The sequence below is a fragment of the Epinephelus lanceolatus genome, chromosome 8 (genome assembly GCF_041903045.1).
Source record: "Epinephelus lanceolatus isolate andai-2023 chromosome 8, ASM4190304v1, whole genome shotgun sequence".
Classification (NCBI taxonomy): Eukaryota; Metazoa; Chordata; class Actinopteri; order Perciformes; family Serranidae; genus Epinephelus; species Epinephelus lanceolatus.
In genome coordinates, this window is record NC_135741.1 from 40,301,001 (window position 1) to 40,312,836 (window position 11,836).

The window sequence follows — 11,836 nt, forward strand, 5'->3', positions numbered from 1 at the left end:
AAGCTGCATAAAAAGGGACTTTGTTGCAGCACTGTAGGGCTAGAAAAAAAAAGAAGAAAAAAAAACGTGAGGAGCTGCCCCTTGTCAAAATAAATCAATATCTATATGTGGGAATTTAACTTGAAAGGACAGACACAGGAAGTGGCCACCCTCAACAGTCAGACAGGAGTCATGTAAATTTCCAGGAGTGGTACCTGCGGTTATTACACAGGCCAGTTAATAATACCTTGGGCAGGAAATCCAAGGTGTGGGATCATTCTCAGAAGGTGAAGAACAAATGGTGATATGTAAACTCTGCAGACAAACATTTGCCTATCATTCATCAACTACAAACATGACGGATCATCTGAAACATGTAAGTAGCTATATGCCAATTAGCCACTTAGCACAATCATTACTGCTGTACTGTCTCTCTGTTTAACTTTCAAATTTTGAAAAAAAAAAACAAAAAACTAGAATTTAAAATTACTTTTAAGAAAGCTGTACCAGTTTTTTTATCATGTGTAAGTATTTTTAAAAAAAAATACAGTATAGTATGTTGTAAAAAGTCGTTAAAACTGTCAAAGTATTATAAGTTGTAAAAATAAAGAGTAAAAAAAAAGCACACAGTCTTTCAAACGTTGAGAGCCCTGATCTAAGATTTTTGTTTCAAAATGCCCTTAAAATGGTCTGTGTAGCTGTTAAGTTCATAAAAATTTCTCCCAGGGAGAATTCCCCCCACAGCCCCCATGTTAAACAGGTAACTATGGCCCTGATCTAAACTCTGTATCAAATTGTTTTAACCATCACAAGTATTTCGATTTCATCTCCCTGCTTGTCCATGAAATGTAAAGTGTTCATTGTGGATAAAACATTGTCACATCTTGTCCATTGATTTCCACATTAAACCCTTTAAACTGTGAGTTTAGAAGAATTCAATACTGACTTCACCTTTCCTGCCAGCTTGTTATTTTCAGGAGCTCATTTTTTTTTATATTGTGAATTCCTTTTTAATGATTTCTCCCCTGGATGTGCTGCTCTAACACAGTGGTGTACTCTGTGGGAAAACTGTAAGGCAACAACATTTTACCAGGCGTTGCTTAAATGTGACCAAATGAACTGTTGGCCTACTGTAGCAGTAAATATACAGTAGCGTTGGATCAGAACATTGAGTCCAAAGAAGCCACTGAGACCTGACTGCAGTCTCTCAGCCTATAGACGCAGTGCAGGGACCTGTCACAGCCACTGATGAGAATGTCCATACTGCCCCCTACTGATGACTCTCTGTACAGCACCTCCTTCCTGGTGAGAGCAAGAAAAGCTCACCATTACCCTGCAGTTGTCGTTGTCGGGTCAAAAATGCTCAATTAATAAGGGAAACAGCAGTAAAAACACCTTAAATGCATTTTTTTAATTATTAAATCTGATGACTTCTTCATGTCTAACCCCACATTAAGAAAAAAACAACTGCTCTCTTTTATACATGACAAAAGCTGAACAGTGTACAATGATGGTCTTTGGGTCTTTTTTGACCTGCCATTTATAAAATTGTTTATGGATGAAATTAAGTATCAATAAATGACTTATAACAACTATAAAGTTTAGTAAAGAACACACACACACACACACACACACACACACACTGACATGCACTATTGTCTATACCTCACATCCTGATCAGTTTCACAGTATCATAGAATTGTGGGAGAGCATTATTGGTTTAGACATAAAGTGGTAAGGCAATTCAAGTCCCAGTCTGTCTCCTCGCTGAAGCCATAGAGTGCAGAACTGGGGGGCCATCTTCAACATTACTGTGTGCATGTAGAAACGGTTTGGTACTGTAGTTAGCAATGCGTTTTGGGCTGCGCCACTTGAAGCAACAAGACGGAGATCCTAAACAATATGCTGCTGTTTTAAATGACAGGACACTACAGTAGTTTTTTTTTTTTTTGGAAACTGGGTGAGTTATGTAGTACCAGCAAGCCAGGAATTTGCCATGTCCCAGCCACCCTCACTTGTTGCTGCGCCTGCAGAGAGGGCACACAAGGCCGCTAATCCCACTACCTATAGCTCGTATCCTGACACAGAGGCACAGAAAAGGAAACAAGCGGATGAATCCACTGAACTAGAATGTAAGTGATAGGATAGGAGGTGTCATTCCTCCAAAGATATTCAGCAGACATTTTTGGACAATATTCCATCCACCTCTGTACAGAAGCAGTTATTCTCCAGGAGAAATATTCAGGTTATATGGAGGAAGATATTGTGGATGAAATTGGACAGTTGAGAATATTTCATTAAAGACAACGAGGACACCTCAGCAAGGTCATTGATGCAAGTTTTAAAGGAGGAAACTGCAGTCAGTATTTTCACATGTTGATAAATGTTTATGTTCATGACTTTGCCTGATACCAATACAATTTATTTCCAAATCTGGGACTGGTTAAAATTAAAATCCACAATGGACCAAGACAGAGTGAATCACCTGTCCCTGATGTTCACTGAAACTGATATCCTGTGCAAATTAGATTTTACCAGCCTCACTTTCCATCAACAAAACAAATGTTCTAAAGGTAGGTTATGTATTTAAGATTGTGCTGCTGTTGCATTATTGCTGCTGTGCTGCTGCTGTATTATAGTATTCTTATGGCTTTATGGTATTGTAGTATTGCAAAGCAGTTTGATTTCTTTCTCTGAACGGATGTTGTGACTTTGCCTTAGGAAAACATACTACTGCAGATGTTGTACTTGTTGGTTTAGAAAGCTAAAAGGTGTTACTAGCTTACAGATGCAATGTGAATGCCTTTTCTTTGTAGCATTGCTGCTTACAGTAAAGACTGACTCAATATGTGAGGGTGGGCCATGTAATACTCCTTTTACACATGGCACTAAATTACTTTTTTTTCTGCTGCATGATGAGTGAGGGCCCCACACAAGGAGTAGCCTAAGGGCCCTTGACCACCTTAATCCACGACTGGTCAAGGTGATTCGGTCTATATATGTTTCAATAATTATGACCCCCCTCCATGACTAAAGCCATGAGTGAAGCTTCAGCAGTACAACAGACCTGGATTATGGCTGAATCCAAATGTCCGGATTTCACCGCACTTTCAGAGTCGCAGACTTTGACAGCACGTTCCCAGGAAGTCTGAGAGTGCTTAGGGCTGTCCAAAAATTCATCCAGTCCACACTGGCCTCAAGCTGACTTTCTGAAGACTTCCAGAGAGTCTGCTTGGGGTGCAGACTTCACTGATGTAATAACCCACAATTTACTGCAATACGGACATGATGTGAGTTTTCAGCTGCCGAAAAAAAAAACTTGTGAATGTGTTCAATAGTTATCGATAGTTAGGTCTGTTAAATGCTACTTGAATTATGTGGGCCAGAAATAATATTCAACTACATCTCATGATACAGAATTATGTTTAAGTATGGGCTGTACAGGGACTGAAAATACATTTTATCATTGCGGCCTATCAGGCTGTGCAGTGAAATAGACTAAAAAACACTGGCTGAAAAGTAACAAAAGACGGTCTTTTAATGTAAATAATACCTAATTTATTGAGTTATCATCCTGTCCTTATTTACAAACATTTCTTTTTTTGAATGCATGTAGCCTGTTATATAGTGATGTATGATTACATTTATGTTTGGTCACCAAAAAAGGTTATACATGGGATTTACATCTTGTTATCTGCAGGAACAGATGAGTAGGCAGTAATTATCAACTTATATGACATGAATATGACAGGAGCTATAGTTCAACGTTTCCATTGCAACGCGCAAAACAGTCAACAGCTGTCTATCAGCCGCTTGCAGTCTTTGCCCTTGCAGACTTTACATGATGACAGTAAATACGTCACACTACGTACAACTGAAGTCCGCGAGGGCTCAGTCTGCAGGTCCAGAGAGCTGACATTTGGATTCAGCCTATCAAGCAGGCAAAGTGATCTGGAGCCTCAAAACTGTGTGGAAATTTGCACCAATACAAAAAGTACAATATTAACGATTAAAATCTTCCATCAGCTTCTGACAATATAACCTTGGTCAAGTATTATTCCAGTACAGGAGAACTGATTGGTTTCTGCAAAATAGATTAAGCTGCCAACATCAGTATAGTGAGTGAAACATATCTGTCAGGCCCAAGCTTTGTTTACTCTCTAACCTGATGAGTGGCAGGTTGTTTCTTTATACAAAATTCATTTAATTTTAAGTTGAAGGGGGGTTCATCGGAGGGGTGTGGCAAGGCCACTTTTGACCCAGAGGACAAGGAGAACAGACTATATTATTATAATTTGTATTTTATTTTTATTGATTGATTGATTTTTACATAAAGTGTGTCCACAAAAGCTGCAAATTTTTAGTCCAAACACTGGCTGCAGAATGAACTGTCTCTGTCCATATTTGTGTTTGTGTGTGCTGGAGATAAAAGAAGCCAACGGTCAGCATAATTACCCAGGTAAAGCTGATGCAGGTGATAGCTCTTGCATAACCTCAGCTAATGATTAGAGGGTGGCTTTACAAACAGGCCAACACTGTGTTTAATCACTACCATTTACCATTTACTAACCATTTACTTAGGCCTTAATGTCTCTTTTGGGTTTTTCTCCCCTCATAATGTTTTTTTTTATCTGTTCTTTTAATCTTTCTTTTTTTTTGATAATGATGAATAAAATGACTAAAGAAATGTCACAGGTAGATCCCATTATTGAATCAGCTCCACTGAGTGCAGTGTTACTGTGAGAACCTCATCATTTTGCACTGTCACACACTCCGCAGTTTGCTTTTGTGTGGTAGTGTAACCTGTGTGACTACAGTGTACAGTGCTCTATTGCTCTAGCTTATATGTGTTCTTGTGTGCATGTGTGTGTGCTGAGCATGCTTGTTCTACCTCAAGGTCAGTCAGGCTATTGCAAGTATTTCCTTGGTTGCTATCAGCTTAGTGTGTTTTTCTGAGTGTGTGTGTGTGTGTGTGTGTGTGTGTGTGTGCCCTGTTATGCAGGGTGGTCAGTCTTTGCATAAGTCACTGCACTTGCCATTGCTGGTGTGTTGTGTGTGTATTATATGTATAAGCACAGTCATGACTAAATGCGTCTGGAAAGCACAAGCAACGGAATGTTGTGTAGGAGAGAGAAAGAAGCCAAAAAGACCAAAGCAGGTAAGGGGGAGGAGGTGTGAGAGAATCAGAAACAAGAATGTGGAATAGAAAAAAATATTAAAACCCCTAAAAAACTTTAAATCATGTATTTATAACATTAATTGCAGTAACTACGCAAATACTACGACTGAGAAAAATTTTGACTGACTTGCAAAATGTGTTAAAGACAGAAATCTGGTTAGACACTAAATAATAGGTATTCATAAAGTAAAGCATTTTTTTTTAAGTATTTTCATTTCTTACTAGGGGTGGGAATTGCCAGAGGACCTATGATATGTTATTATCACAATATTCATAAAATGTTAATGTGATATTGTGATATGCTAAGTATTGTGATAAAATACAGTGCAATTTATTACCTTTTTTTTCCACCTGCAAATTATTTCCCCAAAGGAAAACTTTGTCACCATCAGTTTTACCTCATAAAGTTTTCAGCCTGTGCAGCAAAATGTGATGTAAGCAGGCAGACTGACCAACACTGTCATAAACCTGTCAGAAATGCTGCATACACCTGACAAACTGAACTGCTGGCAGATTTAACGCCCTCTGTGAGGCCAGATTAAGTGTGTGAGCCAAACATCTCACATGTAAATATCCTGCTAACCAAATGGCAGCAACCATGTTAGAAGTGTTGTCTTTTACAACCACAATCTGCCATTCTTGGGCTGCATTTGCAGGAGGTCTGTGATATTTGCTCTGGGGTGATTTTTGTGAACTGCTCTAGTTTGGAGAACATGTGACAGCAGTCACCAATTCTCTGTGAGATAACGCCTTTAAAGTGCAAATTGCAGGTTAAACTTTTAAAAAAATATATATATACATAACCTTGTCTGAAAATTACCATATGAGAAGTTAATTCAGAATTTATTATGGTTTACACGACATAAGGGCACAAATTCAGAGAAAAAAGTGGCTCTTTTTAGCTCCTCTTCTAAAAACGCTTTTTTTTCAACATTGCCTGATACTACGTCACGAGAGGGACTCTGCGTCCTTGACCCTCTGTCCAATGCGCAGTAGTAGGTGGTAGTGAGTCTGAGCAGTAGTAAATTTGTGACTTAGTATTTTTTCAGTTGTTAACAGTGCATTTCACCATTTGTGATTATGCCGAATTATTGTGTTTGTGCAGGTTGCACAAACTCGAGTCTGTCAGGACATCGAGTCCACCGTTTAGTGCCTGGGTGCGTTTTGTGCAGGTGAAGAGGCACGATTTCACGGCTTCATCTGTGACCAAAAACGCAGTCATGTGCAGCGCTCATTTTGGACAGGAGGATTATGTTCCTGGCGGACCCCACCTGCCCTCGCACATACCCCCAAGCGGCCCCGCACATACCCACGTGCAGGGCCGCGAGCCTCAGGTCGAGCCTCGGGTCCCACACATACAAGGCTCGGGGGTATGTGCACATTTATTCACCATGGTCTCCAACCTGCAAGTTGGGCTTTAAGTCCAGGTGTCACAAATTAATTCCACTCTTCCTGATGTACTCAAAGACTCCTTAACTTTATGCTTCACTTCTCTGTTGAGCTTGGGTACGGCTGTGTGGGTGAATAAATGTCAGGATGGAGTCACATACCTGGGTTCCAGTGTTTTTAGCATGTAACAAAAGCCTTAATTTTTCATTCTTCAATGCTGTATGGACGCAGATCTTTGCACATGAAGTAGGTGATGAACTGTATTATTTTCTTAGCTCTCTTGGAGTTGGATGGTAGTTTTATCCAGTGTTGGTTGATTTTAAGGCTGAGCAGTTTTAGCGTTAGCTTAGCCTTCAGCGGCTAACACTGTCTCTGGATGGTGGAGTGTGAGGCAAGCACTCATGTTTGTAGTATTCCCAGAGTATTTTATTCTTATATGACACTGCTTTCAAATTACATGTGGTATATCCAAGTCCTCCTTTTCTTCCGTGTTAAAAAAATCCAAAGTAAGTCCAAAAGTTTGATTTAAACACTAATGGTGCATTGATTTTTTTCGGTGCCTCCATCTTTGTTTTGATGAACTTCCTGCCAAATGCCACTGACTGAGACCTCTGCTGACCAGGATAAAAAATATCAGCACAATCCAGTGGACGGAAAAGGCAATTGATTGTATTATTATTATTAAACCAAAAGTTACATCAAAATGTGCATTTGCCAAAATTAATAATGTATAGAAAAGAAGATCTACACTTGACATCCGTGTATCGATAAAATATTGCCACGCAAAATATTGACTATACTGTATCGATTTTTTTCCTCCACCCCCATTACAAGTTTCAAATTTTATTTGTTTCATTTTCACTTTTTTTCATTTATAGATGCTTGTTTTAAAAGTAGCAAATGAGATCAATTTGAGCAACCCTCAAGGTTTATTTAGTTGTAATTTTCACTTCATAAGGTTTGACCAAACTTAAGATTACTTTACATTATCATTATCTTCATCACTGATCTTGCTCTGGGCATTGTAAAGTTAGCAGTTATTTTGTTGTTGGCATCATCCTTATTCTCATGTTTTCACAGTAATACACTTACTGCAATTTTCCTTGGCCCAATAGAATCCCAAATCTCAGGGAACCCAAAGCAGAGCTAAGTAACTACATTTACTACGGCCTTGGATTTTGGTTGTATTTTGTACCTACTTCTATTTTTACATTCTATTTTCTCTAGAACAGAACAAGATTGAACCAGGAAATTTTGTGACAAGAAAAAAATCTCAGTCAGTCACCAGTAGATAATGTTGGCATTGTATGTTTATGGAAACCACAAATGCCCATTCCAATTATATCAATGTTTCTAATGTAACGTAGTATATGAGCTAACCTTGTTATTTGGAGGAGAATGGGATTGTGAATAGCATGCCAGCTAGGCAAGGCACCTGCCAAGCTGCAGACCACTGTTTGTGACCAACAAAAAACAAAACTGGCTGTGTTTTGGCGAGTCATCACTGTGTTTCCAGTGACCTTTTAACCACCAAACATGGGTGTTTACAGGGACTTGTCGCTGTTTTTCCACCGGGAATAGTGAACGGTTTTGTATCATAGAGTATCATTATTGGCCAGAGCAAAAGAAACATTAGAATCCAATATTTACTGCCTGCACAAGGACTTAATGAATGTTCCAGCAAATATGAGAACCAGGGCAGATTATGGGCAAATATTTAGGGCCCTATTTAGATGGTCTAAAGCGGACAGCAGAGGGCGCATAATCCATGTCGCAAGTGTGATTGCTATTTAGATGCAGGCGCAGTTGTCATTTTCACGCCCTGCGCCCTCTTCGTCTAACTAGCAAGTGAACTTGCGTTTCTCTGGGCGTGTTCGTCTAAAAATGAGGAGTGGTCAAGCGCAGTCATGGCGCGTTGCTAGTTAGATGACGGGAAAAGCAAATGCGCCAGTGACCAACAAAAACCAGGTCTAAAGTCAACGGCGCAGTATTTCGCTGTTAAAAAAGTTGGTAATATGCGTCTCTAGGTGGGTGCACAACGCGCGTGCACTCTGCTCAGACACGCATGAAGCAGCCACACATATGAAAAAGATAACAAATAAAAATGTTAACAATGTAAAAGGTTATTATTGTGCACATTAAAATATTTATCAGAAACACATCTTAATGGTCAGTCATTTATCAGAATGATCTAATCGCAGTAATAATGATCATCATAATCCGGGAGGTCCAAGCTCGCAGTGTCCGAATATACGGAACTGCGAGCAGACCTCCACGGGCTGATGATGCATAGCCTGTAAAATGAACTTGTCTTTCCCAAATGAATTGTGATCATTTTGGCATGTAAATCACAAAATCAAAGATGTGAAAACATTTCATAAACTTTATTTTATTTTGACATAAACACAACAATAACCAGCTTCTGTGAACTAAAAACGTAAACTTAGAGCCACGTACAAATGTATATTTTAAAAAAAAGCTTTTAGAATGTAAAACTGAAGATCATCTTGTTAGGAGGAGGAGGAGGAGGAGGAGGATGCACAGCGGCCGCACAGCCCGCCACACAGCCGGGGGCACCCGGGGGAAGCTCCGCAGCCCACGCACAGCCAGACCAGACGGGCCCGGGTGCAGCCACGGGACCAGCCCTTCCTGCACCTTCAGGCGGGGGGGTTCAGGATGCTGGAGAGGGAGATGGGCTCTCTAACCTCTGGGTTAAAATAAAATTGAATAACTTAAATTTGTTGACAGCATTTCTCCCGTGCGCGCGTGCTCTCTCTTTCTCTCTCACAGTCTCACTCTGTTTCTTTTCTTTTGGCTTTTCTAAGATGACAGATGCTGAATATATACTCCCTATCTGATGCTGTGGCTGTTTGTGGTTGGCTGAGAGGGATGTGAACTTATTAGTTTGCAGCTGTGTTAATCAAATCAGGTTGGTTTCCATTAAGCGTGCCAAACGTGCCAAACGTGCCAAACGGTGCCAATCCCCTTTGATCTGACATCAGATGTGACGGGACAGTCGATATAGAGATACATTTATTATCTCCTCAGCTGTAAAACGCTCACTCTTTCCAGTTGGTAGGTCCGCCATCTAACTAGCTCTCCGCCATGCGCTCCAATTGCGCCTCTCTTAAAGAGAATGAGAGGTGACACTCTGATTGGCTTATGGAATGATACGCCCAAAACACACCCATGACTAATTCACAGAGTAAGTCCAACCCTTTTAGACTCTCCACCATGGCGCACAGTCTGAAAACGCACTGTCTAACTAGCAAGTGACTGGGACACACCCATGCGCCGCACGCTGTCCGCTTTAGACCATCTAAATATTGCCCTTAGTCTTCAGGACAAAAAGCAGAAACCTGTTAAATGACAGCAATAACTTTTGACACACACCACAACCCACTGCTTAATAACTGGCAAAAGAAAACAAAAGAAAAAAAGAGACTTTTCCTGTAAAGATTGACAACACATTCTCATTCCACCTCATTACATGTTGACACTTGGTCATGTTATGTCGAAATATGACGTACTAGGTACCCTGGGTGTATTTGTTGTTGATGTTCTTGGGCGCCATGTCAAGCCTGTTACATGCATTGTGTCCTTTCAAAATGCACGTTCGTTTTCACGGGAAATGTACAGTTTGCATAGAGTCTCTTCCAAAATAAATGTACTTCATATGTACAACACCGCAAATTGACCTTTTTCCTTCAACAGCGAATGCACGTGTTTACATTTAGCCTACACATGCACGTGGTTGAACTTAGGCAACAAAAGCAGGTGGTTGGGTTTAGAATGAACTGGGCTTGGCTTTGCATTCATGCGGGAAGCGAACACCGGCTTCCAGGGTGAAAGTCTGTGATTGTTGGACCCATCCATTATGACCAGTATGAGTATGTATCAGTATGAGACCAGGTGACGACACAGAGAGGTAGATACTGAGCTAGCCTCATCGGAAGAGGATGTCCCCCAGTCTTAGGCCTTGTTTACATGGATACCGATACAAATTAAAACGGATTTTTATTTATCCTGTATAAAAAAAATTCTGGGTTTACATGATCAGTTGTGAAAACGATATCCCTGTCTACATGAAAACGCAAAACAGAAGCTTTTTGCTGCAATTAGCATGCCAGGCCAGTAGGTGGCGATACGTCATACGTCAAACACGATAGAAGAACATTCTGTGATTTGTTTTCCTCTTGGCGCTAGTGATAAAAACAATGATAAACTACATTTTAACCTTATGTGGCATAGTTAGCTGCTATGCACTTACTAATATTGGGCACAGCAGATGGTGATGTAGAATCTCTACAGTGGTTAACAAAGAAGAGGAAGAATAAATAAGTGGGAGTGTAACATGAAGCTTGGCTGGGATTGGAAGAAAAAAGGGAGGTTTGGAGTAAAAGCTATATAGTGAGGTGAGTCAGGTAAAATGCTTACCTGAGCATTCTAATAGTTCTCCAGCAGGCACAGAGACAGACAAATGTGTGGAGTGGCATTTACTCAAGATAAGAGCAGTTCTGATACGGACACCCTGGACATGAGGCCCTGCCTCTCTGTTTGTCTGCAAGGCACTTCAGGCCACACAGGTGTGGGCTGTTCCTCTGTTCTGCTTCAACACAGTAGCCTGCCTTAAGCACATGTTGTTTTGGCTCTACTTGCACTACTGGAGATATTTAGCATTCTATAAAACAGATTCAGTCAGTTATTTCCTAACCGAGGATGGTGCAACAGTAACTTTGTAAGCCTGGCAAGTGGTTTTAAAATGCTGTAATGTTTATAAGCAATTTGCCTTAGAATGATGGAAAAACATGATCATTCAAGCTGTTCTCAAGCACTGTTTGTACGAATACCTAAGAAAAGTAATGCAATGCAAATCGTATACAACCCATATAATCATGAGCCAGTAATTAATTTATAACCCACTTAAATGGGAAGGCTGCAAACACACGACCAATGCACTAATGGGAGTAAAGAAAGAAGGAGTATTAAAGAGGAATAGGTGGTGAAGGTGGGGTGGTGGATGTGTCAAACAACACAGGACTTTCCCCAGGAAACTGGTGTTCCTGTCCTGTGTGAAACCACGTGAACTTTGAGTCATTTTAAGGTGGGTCATCACCATGTTTTTTCCTGGACCCAGCCTACGTAGGTTTATGTTAGATATGTAACAAGACTTTGCCAACCATGTTTCTTTTGTAACCCTAACCCACGTAAGTTTATGTTAAGTACATAATGTGCCCTTGCCAACCATGCTTCTTTTCATTAACGTAAGCTATGTAAGTTTACATGCCA